Consider the following 11,584-nt stretch of genomic DNA (forward strand, 5'->3'; position numbering starts at 1 on the left):
CTGTAACTTGTGCAACTGCTTAATTCTCACTCTCTTTTTTTTAGACAGAAAGAATTGTTCAAAACCACAAACAAAATAGGATTTAGACATTGAACATTTCAATAAAGATCCAGTAAAATCATGATGTACAATCTTTGATAAGGACAATTATACTTAGCTGCATAGCCCTGGTAAAGTATCTTTGCTTGAAATGTTTCCATACGGATTCTCAATTTTTACATACTTTACTCAAGTATACAATGCAATTCAAAACAAGCAAAAAGAAAATCATGATACCCACATGAGTTTTTGCAATATTCTTTTTCGCCCACAAAACAGTAAATCTTTTGCCTCTCGGTTTAGTTGTTTACAAAAGAATGATTAGTCACTGTGACTGGAGCCCCCATATATTTTTAAGGACTTACCCCTACTAACTAAAGACTAGGATCAAATACTTCCCTCCATATCATGTGTTGTGAAAGAATCTAAGAATCTGCATCAGACCTCTAGATGGAATGGTAAACAGTAGGAGATGTTATTGTTGGCACTTTATCCATCAAGTTTGATGATTTCTGCAAGATTTGGTGTATTTGAGTAAATTTTGTTTAATTGTTGACCTTTGGTATAGGGAGCCAAGTTCAGTCTAGGTATCAAACTCATTTAGACTTGATCAGATGCTTGTGTTCGTCATAACTGGCTTTACGCCAAACCATGAATACTACCCTGGAAGACAGTTAAAATAGCAATGCTTAAACAACAAATTTAGATTAAGTGCAATATAAAGGAAAGGGGCACCAATGCTAACCATGATACCTGGGTAACTAATGCTAAAGTAGACAGAAAATAAAAACACCACAGCTTAAGTACATAAGATAAAAACTGTTGTATTAAAAAAAAATCAGTTTCAAAAGATTTATAAAGTAAGAGGGATCCAGAGACTCTAAAATTTGCATTAATTTCACTGATGATTTTCTTAATTCTTTAATAGTTTGTGTAGTTTTTTTCTTAAGTGGAGCTTCTAGATCAGACTGAAAGGCAACAAATATATACCACGTCCTGGGTTCCCAATAGATCAAGGACATATTCACCTACATAATTTTAAGTAGTTGCTTAGAATCCGAGTAGGTGGGTAGCCATGATTCAGAAATGGGTGTTAGTGCAGCATAATAGACATAAGCAATGACATGTAGTGTCCTTTTAGTCACCTTGTTATGGGAAGGGCTCCATGTTATATAATCTTCTTGCAAATGTGGCATTTTGATCAGAGGTGTTCATTGATCAAAAGAGTGATCACTGCCAATCAACAGATGCTATGAAGAATTGTGACAAGAGGTAAGACACCTACTCAAAGAACCAATGATTAGTTTAAATAGTGCTTAAAATTATGAAAAATTTACCAAAATATTCTGAATCAACATTATGGCTTTTTACGCACATCTGACTTAATCATCTACATGCATGACCTCCTAGAAGAAATGGACTTGTCTATTACAATGAATAGTAAAACAAATCTAGATATCTGAAAAATGTCTGCTTTGCCCAGGATAGTCAAATCACAAATTTTCCACCTAAATTCATATAAACAAAATTAGACAGTTCTAGGGGCCAAGCATCCTCTTTCAATAAAGTGGTATCCCGCAGGATTTGCATGCAGACAACCATTTTTACATGTCTTAACTGCAGTAACAGGCCGCGCCACTTGGCGTATCACAAACAGTGTGCTTTGGTTCTTAAAATAGATGGCTGTATAGTCATCCCCCTCTATTGGCCTTAGGGACCGCAGTGTGCTATTTTAAAGCCATCATTTCAAGCTATATTTGGGGGTGAGTAAATTCATGACAATTTTCCAAATTGGGAGAGTATTACCTGATAAAAACACACAAGGGAACATTGGTTGTAACAGAAGGAAGGTATGCTTCAAACGGGCAACTCAAATGAAAATTCTACTGGGGAACATGGGGTGAAAGTTTCTTGTTTAAGCTAAACAAGACCTTGGAAACAAAGATAGAATCATTCAAAAGAGAAGGATGTGGCAAGGTAAAGCATCTATATAGGCACAAAGGTATAAAGGACAAATCACATAATTGGTTGCAGGTTAGAGGTGAATTGGGAAGGTTTATTAGAGAACTGTAACCATAGCAACAACAGTGCAAGAGAACTAGGTTTAATATCACATACTGGCAACTTTCAGAATACCAACAGTAACATGATTCCTATTTCAAATATTCCATTACATCCTTCAATCTTACTAAAAATGACAATGTTACTATAAAAATAACTCCTTGCTTAAATCATGTCATTTTATTCCTATTTTGTAAAAAACCAAATTAAAAGGAATTCCCTTCCATCATCCTAAACATACTTAAGTTAACAAATGGTAACATGCCCAGTATCATTTCATCTTCTGCTCTTATTAAAATATACAATATACTGGTCATGCCTGGTCACATTTGATTTTCAAAATAAAACAGAAAATAATCAAAACCCATTTCCTCACGTACAGTGACCATGAGCGCACAACAGCACACAACAACAACGGCATACAACAAGTGTGCTTCCTGCAGCGATATAATCACCGAGTTACACAACTCAATATTGCACAAATTAAACAGGAAGTAGGCAACTACCCATATGACGAATTTCTTTTAATCAGGCTTAACATTCAATTTAGATCTCATTGATCGGCCCGTCGGTCTACAAAGCATGGATGTAGTGATCTATTCTGACAACCCTGAATCACACCTGGTCTTTGGTAATACGATCATCCCTAGATTGGCACCCTTATACAGCAGCTACAGGTCTCTGAGGATGGATTGCAACCTACTACACCTCTCTCAACCTCTCTTTATATAGCAATATTTCAGTATGTATGGTATTGTAGGAAAAAAAGGTGGGATTCATGACCCATAGAAAGTGATTTCGAGCCACTCCTACTTAAAAAAATCTTGTGAGCTCTCATAAGATGTGACAAATTTCTGGTAGTTATTTTTTCAAGTGATCATCAAATTAAGTTATGTTATCCGAGTAATTGTTAGAGAAAGTTACATTATACCCACAAAATAAAGTGAGCAATTAATATTTCCCTTCCATGATTCCATATACATGTATATCAATAACAATAAGCATTTATATTAGACATTTCAATAGTAGAATTAAAAATACACTAAAATTATCTAGGCTTTGGCCCATTCATCGCTGAGTACTGTACAGCATAATGTGGATTCATTTCTTGCTAAAGGAAATTAGCATGTTGGCTGAGTTTTGAATCCAGAACCTAGTCAGAATCATCAGACCAAAGCGTTAAATATCAGAGAAAGCACCCATAATAGCATCTAAAATGGGTGAAAAGGGATATTTCAAATGTATCCACTACATTGAATAAAAGCATTTGTTCTTTGCTCATAAGAACTTCTAAAACTTTTTATTAGCCCAGTACCCACGAGAAGATATAAGTTTTGGAGCTTACAACAAGGAAAGAAATATGGATTTAAGTGATATGCAAATGAGTCAATGATTAATCACTCACTATTTCCTTTGTATTTTGTTGAATGTATTACTCAATATTTCAATTTTTGCTTCCTACAAACATAATTTGTTGCAAAAATGACAATTCAGCATGTTCACATCAAACTTTGTTTTACATTACACTGAGAAGGAGAAGTTTGAGTATTATGTAAAGAAATTAAAAGATCATCAGCTCTCTTATTTGCATACCAACCTGAATGTGCACGTAACAATTTTGAGAAATAAAGTGAAAATCTAAATATGTCATAACTTTATTATTTTACATCCATTTCTTTAATGAATTTTTCAGTGTTTAAGCTTGCTTTTTTTATCTTTTTAATTCAAATTAACTTTTTAATTACCCTTCTTTTGCCAAATGATCTGTTATCTATATGTGTCAGTAACCTTTGAACCTTCTATTGGTCCAATTCTAACCCAGCAAGCAAAGCATCTGCCTAACATTACGCCTCTTCTCCTTCTCTCAGCTTCCCATATCAACACAAGAGACCACTTGCAAACTGTAGGAATATGCCAATATCCTGTTATTCAATTCCCTCATTTGCAGCTGGAAATCTTCAAGATTTGGAAGACCGCAATGGCTACGTTCAGAGTTGTAAACCGAAATGCCACAGGATGATAATGGTCAATCTCAGCCTACCCATTATCAAACCTATAAATAGCTACTGTGCAAAAAGGCAGATAATTTATGGCCAAGTCCACTACAACAAGAAGTCCATTTAATAAACAAGAAAATTTATTTTTTTAAACATAAATACTGAAAATGTAGATAATTTATGGCCAAGTCCACTACAACAAGAAGTCCATTTAATAAACAAGAAAATTTATTTTTTTAAACATAAATACTGAAAATGTTATCAATTTTTTTTAGATCAAAATAAAAAATACATATATTTTAAGTTTTAACAAAACAGCTGTAACTGTATTCACAACACATGCAAATGAGAGAACTAATAATGTCATCCACTCACTATCAGTTTTGTATTTCATTATATAATTTCTTTTCATAAATATAATGTAAAACATGGTGTGATTTCTCTGTGTACACATTTGTATTGAATGCCATTATGATATATTCACATAGCCAGGTGACACTTAAAGTCTTATCAGAATATAAAAGTGTATTCATTTTTAACTCTCAAGATGGTAAAATACAGTAGGTATAAAGTGTCTTGCTAAGATGGGGTTTATACTAACACCCAAAATCAGATTAAAAACCAAAAAAGTACCAAGAATAAATATTGGTACAAGTTGAGAACATTTCTAATAAACTGGGAAGAAATTCTTTTTGAAGGTGCATGTATGTGCAAACATATGAAATATATAAATTAATATATATATATATAAAGTATATAAATAAATTAAAAAAAAGATATATCTCAATATAAGAGGATGTATTCATAACAGAAAAAAATAACTGATTAAAAAGAAATCCACAAGCATGATTTGTCCAAGAAGCTGGACAAATTCATCCATTTATGTTCCTTAATTGTTCCTATCATATCCATCCATACAATAAGCCAATAATGACATGAATAATGTTGTCGATGTTTTTGATTGATAGAAGCATCTTGTTGCCAGGTGTTGTCAGCCAGATGATCCTTGGCCAAGACAAAGGAGAGACAAGGAAGTGGGTATTAAGGATTAAGAAACTTGCAGGAGTTTTGTCTGGAGCTGTACAACAAAAAACATCACACTCATGTGGCATTAAGAGGATTATGTTCAGGCGACCATTAGGCTGGGGTGGGATAGAGTCATGTGTGCACTGAACATACAAGACATGATGAGAGGTCATATGAAGGTCATTATCTCCACATCACCTTAAGACAAGATTTCTTCATTCATCATCATTTGAAGTTTGGCCATTTTACAATTTGAAACTACTTTAAAAAACATTTCTGTTACATTTCAATATAATCTATGGTCAGATCATGGAGCGGTCAGATTCATTCTCTCCTACCAGACAAAAGAAAGTTGGATGAACACCATAAAAATACCTGTAAATCATGGATTGTGTCAAAAAGACTCACCTAATTCCACACAATTTAAACTCTGTTGCAGATTTCTAAACCAATAGACCTCACCTTTGATAAAGCAGCTGTTATTTACTGGATATATGACCTTTCAGAAAAACCAAAAAGATTAATTCAAAATCCTGCAATTGGTAAAATCACCCGATCATATTTCTCACAGCTTTGAAGGGGATTTTCACCACGCCCAAGTAATAAGAAGCGAAGTGGTGATCTCTGCTAATTAAGTGCCAGCAATGAATTCCCCTACAACCCCCTAAGCATCCAAATTAGTTTTAAGCATATAAAATGCTCTTTACCCCTAAATAAACTTGTCCTTGAAATTAGATCCTTAATTCTAAATGCAAAGTTTAATAATGCAGTGGTAAACATTAACTTTACAAACATATTTTGATAAGGGGTATTTGATTTTTCCTTGGTCTCTATTACTATTGAAAATGCATTTTTAAAACTAATTGGGACAAGTCTAGAAAGGTATCTTTAGTGTGTGTGTTTTTTATTTATTTCTTCATTCCAGCTAAGTATGTTTTACTACACAAGCACAGCTCCTACTTCATTTAACATGTATATGTAGATTAAACATCCACACACAAAAACCAGTTTGAAGTCATTGGGCTACAAAAATGATTTGAAAAAAAAAACTTATAGGCCTATAATAAAATACAATCTCTTTTGGAGAAAACCAAACCTAGCTGCAATTAAATAAAAATGTTTTATAATGTATTCAAAATTTGTAGGTTTATTAGATTAACCTTATATGGAATTAAATATTGTCTTAACGATATATGCCCTTATTCTATTAAAGTATAACTGTCAACATCAAAAATTGACTATTTGAAAATTAAATATTTATTTTTCAGTACTATCAAATGTCAGCACATACAGAGTTCTCTACATCACATAAGTTTAAACATAAAAAAGATACAATTCTTTCTTAAGAATTGTCCAACTATCGGGCATGCATATCTGAACTTTGAGCTTTCATCAAAAATTCATATTTGCCAAGAAATGAAGAAATTTTCATTTCATATCTTAATGATCATAAGACACCTGAATCAGCACAAATCACAATTTTGTGCACTGCATGCTTGAAACAACACACCATCAACCCTCATATTATAGTTGTTGAACAGGCTTTGATGAGAACCACCATAGCAGTAGAAGTTTATGTAACATATTTCAATTTAAATCAAAGACTTGCCAAACTTATTTCTCAAAAGAATGTCACTACAAAACATTGACCAATGCAAAGATGATCATGCAAAAGATGTTTTTGAAACATGAAAATCAGTTTAACTTCTATTATCATCAAACTCTGGAGTTTTTTGCAATCAACTCAATCTTGTTAATAAGTAAATCGATGCTTTCTTCAGATGGCAGTGAATAAATAACAATTTTACATGCGCTTTTTTGACAAGAATAAAAGAGGTTATTTACATACCTGTTGGTGTGCGTGAGTACCGTAGTAGGGTACCATGACAGCTATTCCGCCATACATTCTTGCCGTCTCAAGCTCTACCAGCGAGCTGAATAACGTACAGAATAAATGCTTAAAGGATTGGCGGCTCTCAAACGAGAAAGAAAGAACAAAACGGGACAGTCGCGATTTTTCTGGTGACAATAAAGATGATGGTGATCATAGAGGAATGATGATTGAAGAAAATAAAATAAAAGTTTGATGTGTTTTTCTTTTTTTGTGAAGAGGAATTTACCCCAGCTACCAGCGCCGGGTTGAACACGATGGAATGAATGACAACTGAAAATGAGCAACCGAGAGAAACTCAAGCGCAGTCCTGTTACTCTCACAAGCATGCGCACTACCTTGCTATCCAGGAATAGATACGATGAGGTCACTTTCCTCTTGCTAAATTGCCCACTGCCTGTCTTGGTTGCCCCTCTCTTCTATGTTTATTATTAGAGCTGTTCTAAACCAAGGAACTGGGGCAAACTCTCATTTCCCTATACAACCAATCAACACTTGCTTGGCTTCATACTTACTAAAATATTAAAATAAGTCACCCCCCCCCTTCCTTTAATTTATTTCCACAGACTAAAAGGACTTTGGATTTGCTCAAGTTCCTACCAAAAGTGAAACTCATGCTTTTGGTAATTCAATAATTTAAAGAACTTCAACCCTTTATAAACAAAACCAGGGTAAACACATTTTCAGGTTCCAGATCCTTATTCAATATTCAAAACTAGTACTATAAACACATTATCAGGTTTATTTTAGTAATCAAATCAATTGATTCTAATCAAATTGTTAAAGGACCTTCAGCACTCGAATTTTTTGAGATTAGGCAAACCCGAATGTATGCAAGAGCCAGTAGCTTAAAGTCACCTCCCTTACAAAGGCATAACAGAAATACATGTATAGAAAACAATTAATTAAAAGTTTCATCTTATTTGTCCTTGAAAATCTCCAAAAATGTTGCGAATACAATACTATGGATTGCTTAGACCCCCCTCTGCTTCTTAATACATACACCAAACAGTCTTGGCACAGTCCTAGCTTAGGCTGATCTGAACAGGTTTGATAGCATTCTCTTTTGGCAGGCCACAGACGCAGAACTAACCTCACCTTTGGGGAACAAAATACACCTTCAAAACCAAGCCTCCCATCTCCCTCAAGAGGGTAAAATAATCGTAAGTTTTCTGACAGAAGTTTCCGCTGAAAAGGATCAAAAGTGGAAGGCCCCTCTCCTAAAAGGTGAATCATGCATCCATATCAATTGTCTTTCCTATTTATCACATTGCACTAATGACCTCTGATGTTACACATATACTGCTCTTGAATAATGAAGGCACATGCCCAACAAATATCCCTACTTTACTCTATAGTTTGATACCCCAGAACATATGTTTTATCTACTTTAAAAAAATCATAGACCTACTCCATTTTTTTAAGAGAATGAATGAGAGAAAAAAGTTTTTTATATAATACAAACAGAAGCTTTGATCCATCTGCCACACATTTAAAACATCTTTAGAGCAATGACATAACTTTGCTGCAATTATAGCGCCAGCCAATCTCTCCATTTCTTTTCTTAGCAAAGTTTTTTTTTTCATATCAGATGTAAATGTTCTCAATCATTCAGATAGATTTAAATAATTGAATAAGTGTAAAAACTTGTCGAATGGACTTACTTGTATTTTTCATTGCGATGCTTTAGGACAAATAACCTTTGGTGGCAATATCTTATTCACCCATGGTAGTTTCGGGGAAGATTTCTTGACGCTTCCGAAATTGCCCGACCCCGTCACAGGTGAACAACAAATTGCCACCAAAGGCTACTTGGCCTGATGAAGCAAAATATGGCAAGCAAAATATGGCAATCAAAAATACAAGTTGGTCCAGTTGATAAGTTTTCACTGTTAGAGTGAAATCGTTTTCATGTTAGAGTTACAGATTTCATATTAACCAGTAATCATTTTTTTCTTTCTTTTTTGTGAATATAATTTGTTACCAGTTTTAAGAATTATTCCTTTCTGATGCAAGTGTTGCAAAAATACAGTAGATCTAGAGAAAATTGCATTATCAAACATACCTCCTTTACAAAGGATGATTTGAATGTCTATCATATGAAATTATTGGATGGAAATTGACAATTGAGAAGGTACAGATTCTTTTCATTCATTATTTTCCTATACAACAATGTGAAACAGCAGTACAGACAGGCATAATTTGTGAAAATAAAATCTGTTGAGGCGCTAATATGAAGCGTTCAGCAAGCTGTTACGATTGCGTTGTAATAATTTCACCAACTATTCCTTTTAGGATAATGTGGCACACAAAGTGAGCACCAGATTAATCCATTACCAGAACATTAGTCTACTACAAAGAGTTACAATATGGTTATAAAAACAGTATGGTTTGCAAAACTGAAATACCTAGCTCAAAACTTTATATCCTGGTGATGTTATCCACAACATGAGGAGCCACAATAATGTTCTCAAATTACTGCAGTCGAAAATATCATCATGACATCTTAAATCCGAGAAAAACTTAAACTTTTCGATAATTTTGGTTGGGACTTTTTTTTTAAACCTGTGAAAAATGTTACTTCTAAATGTGTATATTTTCACCCATTTACCTACCCCCTTACCCAAACTTGTTTATAATTTATTCTACAAGTAGCTGTCAGCTCTAATTATGGACACATTTCCCATCAACTGTCCATACAAAGGGCACACCTGTATCAATAAACATTTATACAATTGTCTTTAATAACATTATGACCAAATCATCCTACATAGTACTAGTTTTTATTGTAGTGAACTGCATGATGACATATTACCTCTTAAAGGGGAAATCAAGGACAGACAAGGGGGATCTCCAATATCAAAGTGTTGTTTTGTTTTCATGTCCCTATTATTCAGTTATCAAAAAACAAAAAACAAGAGAGAAATGATGAATTTCATCAATATTGTGTCTAGAAGATGTCTATGTGTTCCTTATCTGAAATATTTGCAAATAATTATTGATATACGATTTCACACTGTAAGGGAAAGTAGAAAAAGCCTCTGATAGGTAGTACAACTCCCAATAAGACAGGCAAGGTTAAATGGTTTAATAAAGTCTGTGACAAAAATATAAGGACTTAAACATAGGAGAAAGACTGAAAAAAATGTATCTAAAGATGTTAAGAGTTTAAGGAAAAATGCATTGAAAAATAGCTGGTGTGAATCTCTTTAGAGTGGGTCTACAATACAACAATGTCTTTATAGGGATGTAAGGTGCAGAAAATATGAGTGTAATTACAAATAAATAAAACATTCACATCAACCATCAGATCAGAGATAGCTATAATAAAAGAAATTGCAAGTGTATCCAATTTGATTAATTATGAAAGATCTATACTTATACATTTATTGCTAAAAAGATTTATTTACAGCTCAGCAGATAAAGACAACATGGAATCCTGTATAATATCTTGAAGACAAGTCTTCTGCTTACAGGCTTCCTGGGTAATAATATTTACTGCTGGGAGGCCCTCTCTGGGGGAAAGAAGCGTTAATCTAATTACCCTTGATTAATAGCAAATGTTGCGTTGATAGAAACCCTTTATGTATTCCCATTGTCTGCCTACGAGCATACTCCCGACAAAAACAGCATTTTGTCAGATTTTCATGTTTAATTTGTGATTCATGTTCGGTGGCAAGAGTGTTTGCTTGTGCGGTAATGGGTCTAAATACAGCTCATCAACCATTATTTCAGGACTAAACTGGTCCCAATTGTGCATTAAAGGATCATGCTTTCTGATCCTGGCAAAACACAGCAAATTCAAGACATATCATAAATAAAATACAAATGTTCCAGTTTAAGTAGAATTATAAGTAGTATCTATTCTAAGTGTTTTAAAATAACAATAACACTGAGCTATCAGGTGATCCAGAATGAAATTAATCATAAGTTAACTTCTGTTAACGCACCTGTTACCACTTGATCCATCTTTCTAACATCTTTGGCAACTTTTGCACAAACAAAAGATTTCATCAGAATCTTGAAAATGACACTGAAAATGATAAACTTATTCCTTTAACATTATAATAGCGCTAGCCACTCTCTAAACAAACACTGTGACCTACTTGACTCAATACTCATAGTCCTTAAAGTTACTTTTAATTCTGAGGTTCAGGGAAAAAAAATGAGATTTGCATCTATAGAGCATCCTAAAGTTAAATATAATCAATACGGTGGAATGTATAGGAACATCACCTTAAATAAATAAGGATATCTTGGAATTCGGCAATTGGGACTTATGGACTCCTCCAACTACTGATTCCAAGCCTTTAATCTCCTTCAACTGGAAATCTTCCCCCCCCCCCCCGGGCTAATATCCTTCTCCTTCAGGTTCTGCTGCACTCAACCCATGTGAACCCAGGACTGTGAATGCCAACTGAAGCTTTAGCCATGATTGTAATAATAACTGTATGACTTGCAAAATAATATTTTTTGATTTCTACAGCATATCAATTCTTGACGAGCAAAATTTACTTTGAAATAAAACCATCATGAAAGTGTCCAATTCCCTGGGGGCCATTGAGTGGAT

The sequence above is a fragment of the Lytechinus pictus genome, chromosome 3 (assembly GCF_037042905.1).
Source record: "Lytechinus pictus isolate F3 Inbred chromosome 3, Lp3.0, whole genome shotgun sequence".
Lineage (NCBI taxonomy): Eukaryota > Metazoa > Echinodermata > Echinoidea > Temnopleuroida > Toxopneustidae > Lytechinus > Lytechinus pictus.